Source organism: Schistocerca gregaria, chromosome 10 (assembly GCF_023897955.1).
Source record: "Schistocerca gregaria isolate iqSchGreg1 chromosome 10, iqSchGreg1.2, whole genome shotgun sequence".
NCBI lineage: Eukaryota > Metazoa > Arthropoda > Insecta > Orthoptera > Acrididae > Schistocerca > Schistocerca gregaria.
This window is the reverse complement of record NC_064929.1, coordinates 209806243-209824544: the sequence shown is the minus strand read 5'-3', so window position 1 is coordinate 209824544 and position 18302 is coordinate 209806243.

Sequence of the window (18302 nt, the reverse complement as noted above, 5' to 3'; positions counted from 1 at the left end):
AGCCTGGGTACCTACCAATAGAATGAAAACTTGTCCAGGTGCACCCTCTCGTCGATATGACGCTGCCGATGGGCAAATAAATAATGCCGTCTTGCAGTGTGAGGTCCTCGCTGTGAGGAAACAAAGAATTAATACATTTAGGAAATCAAATACTTCATTCTTATATGAAGTTAAGTAACTAGCTATTAAAATCTATAAAGCCTGGGTACCTACCAATAGAATGAAAACTTGTCCAGGTGCACCCTCTCGTCGATATGACGCTGCCGATGGGCAAATAAACAATGCCGTCTTGCAGTGTGAGGTCCTCGCTGTGAGGAAACAAAGAATTAATACATTTAGGAAATCAAATACTTCATTCTTATATGAAGTTGAAGCAACTACCTTTTAAAATCTATAAAGCCTGGTTACCTACCAATAGAATGAAAACTTGTCCAGGTGCACCCTCTCGTCGATATGACGCTGCCGATGGGCAAATAAACAATGCCGTCTTGCAGTGTGAGGACCTCGCTGTGAGGAAACAAAGAATTAATACATTTAGGAAATCAAATACTTCATTCTTATATGAAGTTGAAGCAACTAGCTTTTAAAATCTATAAAGCCTGGGTACCTACCAATAGAATGAAAACTTGTCCAGGTGCACCCTCTTGTCGATATGACGCTGCCGATGGGCAAATAAACAATGCCGTCTTGCAGTGTGAGGACCTCGCTGTGATGAAACAAAGAATTAATACATTTAGGAAATCAAATACTTCATTCTTATATGAAGTTGAAGCAACTAGCTTTTAAAATCTATAAAGCCTGGGTACCTACCAATAGAATGAAAACTTTTCCAGGTGCACCCTCTCGTCGATATGACGATGCCGATGGGCAAATAAACAATGCCGTCTTGCAGTGTGAGGTCCTCGCTGTGAGGAAACAAAGAATTAATACATTTAGGAAATCAAATACTTCATTCTTATATGAAGTTAAGTAACTAGCTTTTAAAATCTATAAAGCCTGGGTAGCTACCAAAAGAATGAAAACTTGTCCAGGTGCACCCTCTCGTCTATATGACGCTGCCGATGGGCAAATAAACAATGCCGTCTTGCAGTGTGAGGTCCTCGCTGTGAGGAAACAAAGAATTAATACATTTAGGAAATCAAATACTTCATTCGTATATGAAGTTAAGTAACTAGCTATTAAAATCTATAAAGCCTGGGTACCTACCAATAGAATGAAAACTTGTCCAGGTGCACCCTCTCGTCGATATGACGCTGCCGATGGGCAAATAAACAATGCCGTCTTGCAGTGTGAGGACCTCGCTGTGAGGAAACAAAGAATTAATACATTTAGGAAATCAAATACTTCATTCGTATATGAAGTTGAAGCAACTAGCTTTTAAAATCTATAAAGCCTGGGTACCTACCAATAGAATGAAAACTTGTCCAGGTGCTCCCTCTCGTCGATATGACGCTGCCGATGGGCAAATAAACAATGCCGTCTTGCAGTGTGAGGTCCTCGCTGTGAGGAAACAAAGAATTAATTCATTTAGGAAATCAAATACTTCATTCGTATATGAAGTTAAGTAACCAGCTATTAAAATCTATAAAGCCTGGGTACCTACCAATAGAATGAAAACTTGTCCAGGTGCACCCTCTCGTCGATATGACGCTGCCGATGGGCAAATAAACAATGCCGTCTTGCCGTGTGAGGTCCTCGCTGTGAGGAAACAAAGAATTAATACATTTAGTAAATCAAATACTTCTTTCGTATATGAAGTTAAGTAACTAGCTATTAAAATCTATAAAGCCTGGGTACCTACCAATAGAATGAAAACTTGTCCAGGTGCACCCTCTCGTCGATATGACGCTGCCGATGGGCAAATAAACAATGCCGTCTTGCAGTGTGAGGTCCTCGCTGTGAGGAAACAAAGAATTAATACATTTAGGAAATCCAATACTTCATTCTTATATGAAGTAAAGTAACTAGCTATTACAATCTATAAAGCCTGGGTACCTACCAATAGAATGAAAACTTGTCCTGGTGCACCCTCTCGTCGATATGACGCTGCCGATGGGCAAATAAACAATGCCGTCTTGCAGTGTGAGGTCCTCGCTGTGAGGAAACAAAGAATTAATACATTTAGGAAATCCAATACTTCATTCTTATATGAAGTTGAAGCAACTACCTTTTAAAATCTATAAAGCCTGGTTACCTACCAATAGAATGAAAACTTGTCCAGGTGCACCCTCTCGTCGATATGACGCTGCCGATGGGCAAATAAACAATGCCGTCTTGCAGTGTGAGGACCTCGCTGTGAGGAAACAAAGAATTAATACATTTAGGAAATCAAATACTTCATTCTTATATGAAGTTGAAGCAACTAGCTTTTAAAATCTATAAAGCCTGGGTACCTACCAATAGAATGAAAACTTGTCCAGGTGCACCCTCTTGTCGATATGACGCTGCCGATGGGCAAATAAACAATGCCGTCTTGCAGTGTGAGGACCTCGCTGTGATGAAACAAAGAATTAATACATTTAGGAAATCAAATACTTCATTCTTATATGAAGTTGAAGCAACTAGCTTTTAAAATCTATAAAGCCTGGGTACCTACCAATAGAATGAAAACTTTTCCAGGTGCACCCTCTCGTCGATATGACGATGCCGATGGGCAAATAAACAATGCCGTCTTGCAGTGTGAGGTCCTCGCTGTGAGGAAACAAAGAATTAATACATTTAGGAAATCAAATACTTCATTCTTATATGAAGTTAAGTAACTAGCTTTTAAAATCTATAAAGCCTGGGTAGCTACCAAAAGAATGAAAACTTGTCCAGGTGCACCCTCTCGTCTATATGACGCTGCCGATGGGCAAATAAACAATGCCGTCTTGCAGTGTGAGGTCCTCGCTGTGAGGAAACAAAGAATTAATACATTTAGGAAATCAAATACTTCATTCGTATATGAAGTTAAGTAACTAGCTATTAAAATCTATAAAGCCTGGGTACCTACCAATAGAATGAAAACTTGTCCAGGTGCACCCTCTCGTCGATATGACGCTGCCGATGGGCAAATAAACAATGCCGTCTTGCAGTGTGAGGACCTCGCTGTGAGGAAACAAAGAATTAATACATTTAGGAAATCAAATACTTCATTCGTATATGAAGTTGAAGCAACTAGCTTTTAAAATCTATAAAGCCTGGGTACCTACCAATAGAATGAAAACTTGTCCAGGTGCTCCCTCTCGTCGATATGACGCTGCCGATGGGCAAATAAACAATGCCGTCTTGCAGTGTGAGGTCCTCGCTGTGAGGAAACAAAGAATTAATTCATTTAGGAAATCAAATACTTCATTCGTATATGAAGTTAAGTAACCAGCTATTAAAATCTATAAAGCCTGGGTACCTACCAATAGAATGAAAACTTGTCCAGGTGCACCCTCTCGTCGATATGACGCTGCCGATGGGCAAATAAACAATGCCGTCTTGCCGTGTGAGGTCCTCGCTGTGAGGAAACAAAGAATTAATACATTTAGTAAATCAAATACTTCTTTCGTATATGAAGTTAAGTAACTAGCTATTAAAATCTATAAAGCCTGGGTACCTACCAATAGAATGAAAACTTGTCCAGGTGCACCCTCTCGTCGATATGACGCTGCCGATGGGCAAATAAACAATGCCGTCTTGCAGTGTGAGGACCTCGCTGTGAGGAAACAAAGAATTAATACATTTAGGAAATCAAATACTTCATTCTTATATGAAGTTGAAGCAACTAGCTTTTAAAATCTATAAAGCCTGGGTACCTACCAATAGAATGAAAACTTGTCCAGGTGCACCCTCTTGTCGATATGACGCTGCCGATGGGCAAATAAACAATGCCGTCTTGCAGTGTGAGGACCTCGCTGTGATGAAACAAAGAATTAATACATTTAGGAAATCAAATACTTCATTCTTATATGAAGTTGAAGCAACTAGCTTTTAAAATCTATAAAGCCTGGGTACCTACCAATAGAATGAAAACTTTTCCAGGTGCACCCTCTCGTCGATATGACGATGCCGATGGGCAAATAAACAATGCCGTCTTGCAGTGTGAGGTCCTCGCTGTGAGGAAACAAAGAATTAATACATTTAGGAAATCAAATACTTCATTCTTATATGAAGTTAAGTAACTAGCTTTTAAAATCTATAAAGCCTGGGTAGCTACCAAAAGAATGAAAACTTGTCCAGGTGCACCCTCTCGTCTATATGACGCTGCCGATGGGCAAATAAACAATGCCGTCTTGCAGTGTGAGGTCCTCGCTGTGAGGAAACAAAGAATTAATACATTTAGGAAATCAAATACTTCATTCGTATATGAAGTTAAGTAACTAGCTATTAAAATCTATAAAGCCTGGGTACCTACCAATAGAATGAAAACTTGTCCAGGTGCACCCTCTCGTCGATATGACGCTGCCGATGGGCAAATAAACAATGCCGTCTTGCAGTGTGAGGACCTCGCTGTGAGGAAACAAAGAATTAATACATTTAGGAAATCAAATACTTCATTCGTATATGAAGTTGAAGCAACTAGCTTTTAAAATCTATAAAGCCTGGGTACCTACCAATAGAATGAAAACTTGTCCAGGTGCTCCCTCTCGTCGATATGACGCTGCCGATGGGCAAATAAACAATGCCGTCTTGCAGTGTGAGGTCCTCGCTGTGAGGAAACAAAGAATTAATTCATTTAGGAAATCAAATACTTCATTCGTATATGAAGTTAAGTAACCAGCTATTAAAATCTATAAAGCCTGGGTACCTACCAATAGAATGAAAACTTGTCCAGGTGCACCCTCTCGTCGATATGACGCTGCCGATGGGCAAATAAACAATGCCGTCTTGCCGTGTGAGGTCCTCGCTGTGAGGAAACAAAGAATTAATACATTTAGTAAATCAAATACTTCTTTCGTATATGAAGTTAAGTAACTAGCTATTAAAATCTATAAAGCCTGGGTACCTACCAATAGAATGAAAACTTGTCCAGGTGCACCCTCTCGTCGATATGACGCTGCCGATGGGCAAATAAACAATGCCGTCTTGCAGTGTGAGGTCCTCGCTGTGAGGAAACAAAGAATTAATACATTTAGGAAATCCAATACTTCATTCTTATATGAAGTAAAGTAACTAGCTATTACAATCTATAAAGCCTGGGTACCTACCAATAGAATGAAAACTTGTCCAGGTGCACCCTCTCGTCGATATGACGCTGCCGATGGGCAAATAAACAATGCCGTCTTGCAGTGTGAGGTCCTCGCTGTGAGGAAACAAAGAATTAATACATTTAGGAAATCCAATACTTCATTCTTATATGAAGTTGAAGCAACTACCTTTTAAAATCTATAAAGCCTGGTTACCTACCAATAGAATGAAAACTTGTCCAGGTGCACCCTCTCGTCGATATGACGCTGCCGATGGGCAAATAAACAATGCCGTCTTGCAGTGTGAGGACCTCGCTGTGAGGAAACAAAGAATTAATACATTTAGGAAATCAAATACTTCATTCTTATATGAAGTTGAAGCAACTAGCTTTTAAAATCTATAAAGCCTGGGTACCTACCAATAGAATGAAAACTTGTCCAGGTGCACCCTCTTGTCGATATGACGCTGCCGATGGGCAAATAAACAATGCCGTCTTGCAGTGTGAGGACCTCGCTGTGATGAAACAAAGAATTAATACATTTAGGAAATCAAATACTTCATTCTTATATGAAGTTGAAGCAACTAGCTTTTAAAATCTATAAAGCCTGGGTACCTACCAATAGAATGAAAACTTTTCCAGGTGCACCCTCTCGTCGATATGACGATGCCGATGGGCAAATAAACAATGCCGTCTTGCAGTGTGAGGTCCTCGCTGTGAGGAAACAAAGAATTAATACATTTAGGAAATCAAATACTTCATTCTTATATGAAGTTAAGTAACTAGCTTTTAAAATCTATAAAGCCTGGGTAGCTACCAAAAGAATGAAAACTTGTCCAGGTGCACCCTCTCGTCTATATGACGCTGCCGATGGGCAAATAAACAATGCCGTCTTGCAGTGTGAGGTCCTCGCTGTGAGGAAACAAAGAATTAATACATTTAGGAAATCAAATACTTCATTCGTATATGAAGTTAAGTAACTAGCTATTAAAATCTATAAAGCCTGGGTACCTACCAATAGAATGAAAACTTGTCCAGGTGCACCCTCTCGTCGATATGACGCTGCCGATGGGCAAATAAACAATGCCGTCTTGCAGTGTGAGGACCTCGCTGTGAGGAAACAAAGAATTAATACATTTAGGAAATCAAATACTTCATTCGTATATGAAGTTGAAGCAACTAGCTTTTAAAATCTATAAAGCCTGGGTACCTACCAATAGAATGAAAACTTGTCCAGGTGCTCCCTCTCGTCGATATGACGCTGCCGATGGGCAAATAAACAATGCCGTCTTGCAGTGTGAGGTCCTCGCTGTGAGGAAACAAAGAATTAATTCATTTAGGAAATCAAATACTTCATTCGTATATGAAGTTAAGTAACCAGCTATTAAAATCTATAAAGCCTGGGTACCTACCAATAGAATGAAAACTTGTCCAGGTGCACCCTCTCGTCGATATGACGCTGCCGATGGGCAAATAAACAATGCCGTCTTGCCGTGTGAGGTCCTCGCTGTGAGGAAACAAAGAATTAATACATTTAGTAAATCAAATACTTCTTTCGTATATGAAGTTAAGTAACTAGCTATTAAAATCTATAAAGCCTGGGTACCTACCAATAGAATGAAAACTTGTCCAGGTGCACCCTCTCGTCGATATGACGCTGCCGATGGGCAAATAAACAATGCCGTCTTGCAGTGTGAGGTCCTCGCTGTGAGGAAACAAAGAATTAATACATTTAGGAAATCCAATACTTCATTCTTATATGAAGTAAAGTAACTAGCTATTACAATCTATAAAGCCTGGGTACCTACCAATAGAATGAAAACTTGTCCAGGTGCACCCTCTCGTCGATATGACGCTGCCGATGGGCAAATAAACAATGCCGTCTTGCAGTGTGAGGTCCTCGCTGTGAGGAAACAAAGAATTAATACATTTAGGAAATCAAATACTTCATTCACATATGAAGTTACGTAACTAGCTATTAAAATCTATAAAGCCTGGGTACCTACCAATAGAATGAAAACTTGTCCAGGTGCACCCTCTCGTCGATATGACGCTGCCGATGGGCAAATAAATAATGCCGTCTTGCAGTGTGACGTCCTCGCTGTGAGGAAACAAATAATTAATACATTTAGGAAATCAAATACTTCATTCTTATATGAAGTTGAAGCAACTAGCTTTTAAAATCTATAAAGCCTGGTTACCTACCAATAGAATGAAAACTTGTCCAGGTGCACCTTCTCGTCGATATGACGCTGCCGATGGGCAAATAAACAATGCCGTCTTGCAGTGTGAGGACCTCGCTGTGAGGAAACAAAGAATTAATACATTTAGGATATCAAATACTTCATTCTTATATGAAGTTGAAGCAACTAGCTTTTAAAATCTATAAAGCCTGGGTACCTACCAATAGAATGAAAACTTGTCCAGGTGCTCCCTCTCGTCGATATGACGCTGCCGATGGGCAAATAAACAATGCCGTCTTGCAGTGTGAGGACCTCGCTGTGAGGAAACAAAGAATTAATACATTTAGGAAATCAAATACTTCATTCTTATATGAAGTTGAAGCAACTAGCTTTTAAAATCTATAAAGCCTGGGTACCTACCAATAGAATGAAAACTTGTCCAGGTGCTCCCTCTCGTCGATATGACGCTGCCGATGGGCAAATAAAGAATGCCGTCTTGCAGTGTGAGGACCTCGCTGTGAGGAAACAAAGAATTAATACATTTAGGAAATCAAATACTTCATTCGTATATGAAGTTGAAGCAACTAGCTTTTAAAATCTATAAAGCCTGGGTACCTACCAATAGAATGAAAACTTTTCCAGGTGCTCCCTCTCGTCGATATGACGCTGCCGATGGGCAAATAAACAATGCCGTCTTGCAGTGTGAGGACCTCGCTGTGAGGAAACAAAGAATTAATACATTTAGGAAATCAAATACTTCATTCTTATATGAAGTTGAAGCAACTAGCTTTTAAAATCTATAAAGCCTGGGTACCTACCAATAGAATGAAAACTTGTCCAGGCGCACCCTCTCGTCGATATGACGCTGCCGATGGACAAATAAACAATGCCGTCTTGCAGTGTGAGGACCTCGCTGTGAGGAAACAAAGAATTAATACATTTAGGAAATCAAATACTTCATTCCTATATGAAGTTGAAGCAACTAGCTTTTAAAATCTATAAAGCCTGGGTACCTACCAATAGAATGATAACTTGTCCAGGCGCACCCTCTCGTCGATATGACGCTGCCGATGGGCAAATAAACAATGCCGTCTTGCAGTGTGAGGACCTCGCTGTGAGGAAACAAAGAATTAATACATTTAGGAAATCAAATACTTCATTCGTATATGAAGTTGAAGCAACTAGCTTTTAAAATCTATAAAGCCTGGGTACCTACCAATAGAATGAAAACTTGTCCAGGCGCACCCTCTCGTCGATATGACGCTGCCGATGGGCAAATAAACAATGCCGTCTTGCAGTGTGAGGACCTCGCTGTGAGGAAACAAAGAATTAATACATTTAGGAAATCAAATACTTCATTCGTATATGAAGTTGAAGCAACTAGCTTTTAAAATCTATAAAGCCTGGGTACCTACCAATAGAATGAAAACTTGTCCAGGCGCACCCTCTCGTCGATATGACGCTGCCGATGGGCAAATAAACAATGCCGTCTTGCAGTGTGAGGACCTCGCTGTGAGGAAACAAAGAATTAATACATTTAGGAAATCAAATACTTCATTCGTATATGAAGTTGAGGCAACTAGCTTTTAAAATCTATAAAGCCTGGGTACCTACCAATAGAATGATAACTTGTCCAGGCGCACCCTCTCGTTGATATGACGCTGCCGATGGGCAAATAAACAATGCCGTCTTGCAGTGTGAGGACCTCGCTGTGAGGAAACAAAGAATTAATACATTTAGGAAATCAAATACTTCATTCGTATATGAAGTTAAGTAACTAGCTTTTAAAATCTATAAAGCCTGGGTACCTACCAATAGAATGAAAACTTGTCCAGGTGCACCCTCTCGTAGATATGACGCTGCCGATGGGCAAATAAACAATGCCGTCCTGCAGTGTGAGGACCTCGCTGTGAGGAAACAAAGAATTAATACATTTAGGAAATCAAATACTTCATTCTTATATGAAGTTGAAGCAACTAGCTTTTAAAATCTATAAAGCCTGGGTACCTACCAATAGAATGAAAACTTGTCCAGGCGCACCCTCTCGTCGATATGACGCTGCCGATGGGCAAATAAACAATGCCGTCTTGCAGTGTGAGGACCTCGCTGTGAGGAAACAAAGAATTAATACATTTAGGAAATCAAATACTTCATTCTTATATGAAGTTGAAGCAACTAGCTTTTAAAATCTATAAAGCCTGGGTACCTACCAATAGAATGAAAACTTGTCCAGGCGCACCCTCTCGTCGATATGACGCTGCCGATGGGCAAATAAACAATGCCGTCTTGCAGTGTGAGGACCTCGCTGTGAGGAAACAAAGAATTAATACATTTAGGAAATCAAATACTTCATTCTTATATGAAGTTGAAGCAACTAGCTTTTAAAATCTATAAAGCCTGGGTACCTACCAATAGAATGAAAACTTGTCCAGGTACACCCTCTCGTCGATATGACGCTGCCGATGGGCAAATAAACAATGCCGTCTTGCAGTGTGAGGACCTCGCTGTGAGGAAACAAAGAGTTAATACATTTAGGAAATCAAATACTTCATTCTTATATGAAGTTGAAGCAACTAGCCATTAAAATCTATAAAGCCTGGGTACCTACCAATAGAATGAAAACTTGTCCAGGTGCACCCTCTCGTCGATATGACGCTGCCGATGGGCAAATAAACAATGCCGTCTTGCAGTGTGAGGACCTCGCTGTGAGGAAACAAAGAGTTAATACATTTAGGAAATCAAATACTTCATTCTTATATGAAGTTGAAGCAACTAGCTATTAAAATCTATAAAGCCTGGGTACCTACCAATATAATGAAAACTTGTCCAGGTGCACCCTCTCGTCGATATGACGCTGCCGATGGGCAAATAAACAATGCCGTCTTGCAGTGTGAGGACCTCGCTGTGAGAAAACAAAGAATTAATACATTTAGGAAATCAAATACTTCATTCTTATATGAAGTTGAAGCAACTAGCTATTAAAATCTATAAAGCCTGGGTACTTACCAATATAATGAAAACTTGTCCAGGTGCACCCTCTCGTCGATATGACGCTGCCGATGGGCAAATAAACAATGCCGTCTTGCAGTGTGAGGACCTCGCTGTGAGGAAACAAAGAGTTAATACATTTAGGAAATCAAATACTTCATTCTTATATGAAGTTGAAGCAACTAGCTTTTAAAATTTATAAAGCCTGGGTACCTACCAATAGAATGAAAACTTGTCCAGGTGCACCCTCTCGTCGATATGACGCTGCCGATGGGCAAATAAACAATGCCGTCTTGCAGTGTGAGGACCTCGCTGTGAGGAAACAAAGAATTAATACATTTAGGATATCAAATACTTCATTCGTATATGAAGTTAAGTAACTAGCTTTTAAAATCTATAAAGCCTGGGTACCTACCAATAGAATGAAAACTTGTCCAGGCGCACCCTCTCGTCGATATGACGCTGCCGATGGGCAAATAAACAATGCCGTCTTGCAGTGTGAGGACCTCGCTGTGAGGAAACAAAGAATTAATACATTTAGGAAATCAAATACTTCATTCGTATATGAAGTTGAAGCAACTAGCTTTTAAAATCTATAAAGCCTGGGTACCTACCAATAGAATGAAAACTTGTCCAGGTGCACCCTCTCGTCGATATGACGCTGCCGATGGGCAAATAAACAATGCCGTCTTGCAGTGTGAGGACCTCGCTGTGAGGAAACAAAGAATTAATACATTTAGGAAATCAAATACTTCATTCTTATATGAAGTTGAAGCAACTAGCTTTTAAAATCTATAAAGCCTGGGTACCTACCAATAGAATGAAAACTTGTCCAGGCGCACCCTCTCGTCGATATGACGCTGCCGATGGGCAAATAAACAATGCCGTCTTGCAGTGTGAGGACCTCGCTGTGAGAAAACAAAGAATTAATACATTTAGGAAATCAAATACTTCATTCTTATATGAAGTTGAAGCAACTAGCTTTTAAAATCTATAAAGCCTGGGTACCTACCAATAGAATGAAAACTTGTCCAGGTGCACCCTCTCGTCGATATGACGCTGCCGATGGGCAAATAAACAATGCCGTCTTGCAGTGTGAGGACCTCGCTGTGAGGAAACAAAGAATTAATACATTTAGGATATCAAATACTTCATTCGTATATGAAATTAAGTAACTAGCTTTTAAAATCTATAAAGCCTGGGTACCTACCAATAGAATGAAAACTTGTCCAGGCGCACCCTCTCGTCGATATGACGCTGCCGATGGGCAAATAAACAATGCCGTCTTGCAGTGTGAGGACCTCGCTGTGAGGAAACAAAGAATTAATACATTTAGGAAATCAAATACTTCATTCGTATATGAAGTTGAAGCAACTAGCTTTTAAAATCTATAAAGCCTGGGTACCTACCAATAGAATGAAAACTTGTCCAGGCGCACCCTCTCGTCGATATGACGCTGCCGATGGGCAAATAAACAATGCCGTCTTGCAGTGTGAGGACCTCGCTGTGAGGAAACAAAGAATTAATACATTTAGGAAATCAAATACTTCATTCGTATATGAAGTTAAGTAACTAGCTTTTAAAATCTATAAAGCCTGGGTACCTACCAATAGAATGAAAACTGGTCCAGGTGCACCCTCTCGTCGATATGACGCTGCCGATGGGCAAATAAACAATGCCGTCTTGCAGTGTGAGGACCTCGCTGTGAGGAAACAAAGAATTAATACATTTAGGAAATCAAATACTTCATTCTTATATGAAGTTGAAGCAACTAGCTTTTAAAATCTATAAAGCCTGGGTACCTACCAATAGAATGAAAACTTGTCCAGGTGCACCCTCTCGTCGATATGACGCTGCCGATGGGCAAATAAACAAGGCCATCTTGCAGTGTGAGGACCTCGCTGTGAGGAAACAAAGAATTAATACATTTAGGAAATCAAATACTTCATTCTTATATGAAGTTGAAGCAACTAGCTTTTAAAATCTATAAAGCCTGGGTACCTACCAATAGAATGAAAACTTGTCCAGGTGCACCCTCTCGTCGATATGACGCTGCCGATGGGCAAATAAACAATGCCGTCTTGCAGTGTGAGGACCTCGCTGTGAGGAAACAAAGAATTAATACATTTAGGAAATCAAATACTTCATTCTTATATGAAGTTGAAGCAACTAGCTTTTAAAATCTATAAAGCCTGGGTACCTACCAATAGAATGAAAACTGGTCCAGGTGCACCCTCTCGTCGATATGACGCTGCCGATGGGCAAATAAACAATGCCGTCTTGCAGTGTGAGGACCTCGCTGTGAGGAAACAAAGAATTAATACATTTAGGAAATCAAATACTTCATTCTTATATGAAGTTGAAGCAACTAGCTTTTAAAATCTATAAAGCCTGGGTACCTACCAATAGAATGAAAACTTGTCCAGGTGCACCCTCTCGTCGATATGACGCTGCCGATGGGCAAATAAACAATGCCGTCTTGCAGTGTGAGGACCTCGCTGTGAGGAAACAAAGAATTAATACATTTAGGAAATCAAATACTTCATTCTTATATGAAGTTGAAGCAACTAGCTTTTAAAATCTATAAAGCCTGGGTACCTACCAATAGAATGAAAACTTGTCCAGGTGCACCCTCTCGTCGATATGACGCTGCCGATGGGCAAATAAACAATGCCGTCTTGCAGTGTGAGGTCCTCGCTGTGAGGAAACAAAGAATTAATACATTTAGGAAATCAAATACTTCATTCTTATATGAAGTTGAAGCAACTAGCTTTTAAAATCTATAAAGCCTGGGTACCTACCAATTGAATGAAAACTTGTCCAGGTGCACCCTCTCGTCGATATGACGCTGCCGATGTTCAAATAAACAATGCCGTCTTGCAGTGTGAGGACCTCGCTGTGAGGAAACAAAGAATTAATACATTTAGGAAATCAAATACTTCATTCTTATATGAAGTTGAAGCAACAAGCTTTTAAAATCTATAAAGCCTGGGTACCTACCAATAGAATGAAAACTTGTCCAGGTGCTCCCTCTCGTTGATATGACGCTGCCGATGGGCAAATAAACAATGCCGTCTTGCAGCGTGAGGACCTCGCTGTGAGGAAACAAAGAATTAATACTTTTAGGAAATCAAATACTTCATTCTTATATGAAGTTGAAGCAACTAGCTTTTAAAATCTATAAAGCCTGGGTACCTACCAATAGAATGAAAACTTGTCCAGGTGCACCCTCTCGTCGATATGACGCTGCCGATGGGCAAATAAACAATGCCGTCTTGCAGTGTGAGGACCTCGCTGTGAGGAAACAAAGAATTAATACATTTAGGAAATCAAATACTTCATTCTTATATGAAGTTGAAGCAACTAGCTTTTAAAATTTATAAAGCCTGGGTACCTACCAATAGAATGAAAACTTGTCCAGGTGCACCCTCTCGTCGATATGACGCTGCCGATGGGCAAATAAACAATGCCGTCTTGCAGTGTGAGGACCTCGCTGTGAGGAAACAAAGAATTAATACATTTAGGAAATCAAATACTTCATTCGTATATGAAGTTAAGTAACTAGCTTTTAAAATCTATAAAGCCTGGGTACCTACCAATAGAATGAAAACTGGTCCAGGTGCACCCTCTCGTCGATATGACGCTGCCGATGGGCAAATAAACAATGCCGTCTTGCAGTGTGAGGACCTCGCTGTGAGGAAACAAAGAATTAATACATTTAGGAAATCAAATACTTCATTCTTATATGAAGTTGAAGCAACTAGCTTTTAAAATCTATAAAGCGTGGGTACCTACCAATAGAATGAAAACTTGTCCAGGTGCACCCTCTCGTCGATATGACGCTGCCGATGGGCAAATAAACAATGCCGTCTTGCAGTGTGAGGACCTCGCTGTGAGGAAACAAAGAATTAATACATTTAGGAAATCAAATACTTCATTCTTATATGAAGTTGAAGCAACTAGCTTTTAAAATCTATAAAGCCTGGGTACCTACCAATAGAATGAAAACTTGTCCAGGTGCACCCTCTCGTCGATATGACGCTGCCGATGGGCAAATAAACAATGCCGTCTTGCAGTGTGAGGACCTCGCTGTGAGGAAACAAAGAATTAATACATTTAGGAAATCAAATACTTCATTCTTATATGAAGTTGAAGCAACTAGCTTTTAAAATCTATAAAGCCTGGGTACCTACCAATAGAATGAAAACTTGTCCAGGTGCACCCTCTCGTCGATATGACGCTGCCGATGGGCAAATAAACAATGCCGTCTTGCAGTGTGAGGACCTCGCTGTGAGGAAACAAAGAATTAATACATTTAGGAAATCAAATGCTTCATTCTTATATGAAGTTGAAGCAACTAGCTTTTAAAATCTATAAAGCCTGGGTACCTACCAATAGAATGAAAACTTGTCCAGGTGCTCCCTCTCGTCGATATGACGCTGCCGATGGGCAAATAAACAATGCCGTCTTGCTGTGTGAGGACCTCGCTGTGAGGAAACAAAGAATTAATACATTTAGGAAATCAAATACTTCATTCTTATATGAAGTTGAAGCAACTAGCTTTTAAAATCTATAAAGCCTGGGTACCTACCAATAGAATGAAAACTTGTCCAGGTGCACCCTCTCGTCGATATGACGCTGCCGATGGACAAATAAACAATGCCGTCTTGCAGTGTGAGGACCTCGCTGTGAGGAAACAAAGAATTAATACATTTAGGAAATCAAATACTTCATTCTTATATGAAGTTGAAGCAACTAGCTTTTAAAATCTATAAAGCCTGGGTACCTACCAATAGAATGAAAACTTGTCCAGGTGCACCCTCTCGTCGATATGACGCTGCCGATGGGCAAATAAACAATGCCGTCTTGCAGTGTGAGGACCTCGCTGTGAGGAAACAAAGAATTAATACATTTAGGAAATCAAATACTTCATTCTTATATGAAGTTGAAGCAACTAGCTTTTAAAATCTATAAAGCCTGGGTACCTACCAATAGAATGAAAACTTGTCCAGGTGCACCCTCTCGTCGATATGACGCTGCCGATGGGCAAATAAACAATGCCGTCTTGCAGTGTGAGGACCTCGCTGTGAGGAAACAAAGAATTAATACATTTAGGAAATCAAATACTTCATTCTTATATGAAGTTGAAGCAACTAGCTTTTAAAATCTATAAAGCCTGGGTACCTACCAATAGAATGAAAACTTGTCCAGGTGCACCCTCTCGTCGATATGACGCTGCCGATGGGCAAATAAACAATGCCGTCTTGCAGTGTGAGGACCTCGCTGTGAGGAAACAAAGAATTAATACATTTAGGAAATCAAATACTTCATTCTTATATGAAGTTGAAGCAACTAGCTTTTAAAATCTATAAAGCCTGGGTACCTACCAATAGAATGAAAACTTGTCCAGGTGCACCCTCTCGTCGATATGACGCTGCCGATGGGCAAATAAACAATGCCGTCTTGCAGTGTGAGGACCTCGCTGTGAGGAAACAAAGAATTAATACATTTAGGAAATCAAATACTTCATTCTTATATGAAGTTGAAGCAACTAGCTTTTAAAATCTATAAAGCCTGGGTACCTACCAATAGAATGAAAACTTGTCCAGGTGCTCCCTCCCGTCGATATGACGCTGCCGATGGCCAAATAAACAATGCCGTCTTGCAGTGTGAGGACCTCGCTGTGAGGAAACAAAGAATTAATACATTTAGGAAATCAAATACTTCATTCTTATATGAAGTTGAAGCAACTAGCTTTTAAAATCTATAAAGCCTGGGTACCTACCAATAGAATGAAAACTTGTCCAGGTGCACCCTTTCGTCGATTTGACGCTGCCGATGGGCAAATAAACAATGCCGTCTTGCAGTGTGAGGACCTCGCTGTGAGGAAACAAAGAATTAATACATTTAGGAAATCAAATACTTCATTCTTATATGAAGTTGAAGCAACTAGCTTTTAAAATCTATAAAGCCTGGGTACCTACCAATAGAATGAAAACTTGTCCAGGTGCACCCTCTCGTCGATATGACGCTGCCGATGGGCAAATAAACAATGCCGTCTTGCAGTGTGAGGAAACAAAGAATTAATACATTTAGGAAATCAAATGCTTCATTCTTATATGAAGTTGAAGCAACTAGCTTTTAAAATCTATAAAGCCTGGGTACCTACCAATAGAATGAAAACTTGTCCAGGTGCACCCTCTCGTCGATATGACGCTGCCGATGGGCAAATAAACAATGCCGTCTTGCAGTGTGAGGACCTCGCTGTGAGGAAACAAAGAATTAATACATTTAGGAAATCAAATACTTCATTCTTATATGAAGTTGAAGCAACTAGCTTTTAAAATCTATAAAGCCTGGGTACCTACCAATAGAATGAAAACTTGTCCAGGTGCACCCTCTCGTCGATATGACGCTGCCGATGGGCAAATAAACAATGCCGTCTTGCAGTGTGAGGACCTCGCTGTGAGGAAACAAAGAATTAATACATTTAGGAAATCAAATACTTCATTCTTATATGAAGCTGAAGCAAATAGCTTTTAAAATCTATAAAGCCTGGGTACCTACCAATAGAATGAAAACTTGTCCAGGTGCACCCTCTCGTCGATATGACGCTGCCGATGGGCAAATAAACAATGCCGTCTTGCAGTGTGAGGACCTCGCTGTGAGGAAACAAAGAATTAATACATTTAGGAAATCAAATACTTCATTCTTATATGAAGTTGAAGCAACTAGCTTTTAAAATCTATAAAGCCTGGGTACCTACCAATAGAATGAAAACTTGTCCAGGTGCACCCTCTCGTCGATATGACGCTGCCGATGGGCAAATAAACAATGCCGTCTTGCAGTGTGAGGACCTCGCTGTGAGGAAACAAAGAATTAATACATTTAGGAAATCAAATACTTCATTCTTATATGAAGTTGAAGCAACTAGCTTTTAAAATCTATAAAGCCTGGGTACCTACCAATAGAATGAAAACTTGTCCAGGTGCACCCTTTCGTCGATTTGACGCTGCCGATGGGCAAATAAACAATGCCGTCTTGCAGTGTGAGGACCTCGCTGTGAGGAAACAAAGAATTAATACATTTAGGAAATCAAATACTTCATTCTTATATGAAGTTGAAGCAACTAGCTTTTAAAATCTATAAAGCCTGGGTACCTACCAATAGAATGAAAACTTGTCCAGGTGCACCCTCTCGTCGATATGACGCTGCCGATGGGCAAATAAACAATGCCGTCTTGCAGTGTGAGGAAACAAAGAATTAATACATTTAGGAAATCAAATGCTTCATTCTTATATGAAGTTGAAGCAACTAGCTTTTAAAATCTATAAAGCCTGGGTACCTACCAATAGAATGAAAACTTGTCCAGGTGCACCCTCTCGTCGATATGACGCTGCCGATGGGCAAATAAACAATGCCGTCTTGCAGTGTGAGGACCTCGCTGTGAGGAAACAAAGAATTAATACATTTAGGAAATCAAATACTTCATTCTTATATGAAGTTGAAGCAACTAGCTTTTAAAATCTATAAAGCCTGGGTACCTACCAATAGAATGAAAACTTGTCCAGGTGCACCCTCTCGTCGATATGACGCTGCCGATGGGCAAATAAACAATGCCGTCTTGCAGTGTGAGGACCTCGCTGTGAGGAAACAAAGAATTAATACATTTAGGAAATCAAATACTTCATTCTTATATGAAGCTGAAGCAAATAGCTTTTAAAATCTATAAAGCCTGGGTACCTACCAATAGAATGAAAACTTGTCCAGGTGCACCCTCTCGTCGATATGACGCTGCCGATGGGCAAATAAACAATGCCGTCTTGCAGTGTGAGGACCTCGCTGTGAGGAAACAAAGAATTAATACATTTAGGAAATCAAATACTTCATTCTTATATGAAGTTGAAGCAACTAGCTTTTAAAATCTATAAAGCCTGGGTACCTACCAATAGAATGAAAACTTGTCCAGGTGCACCCTC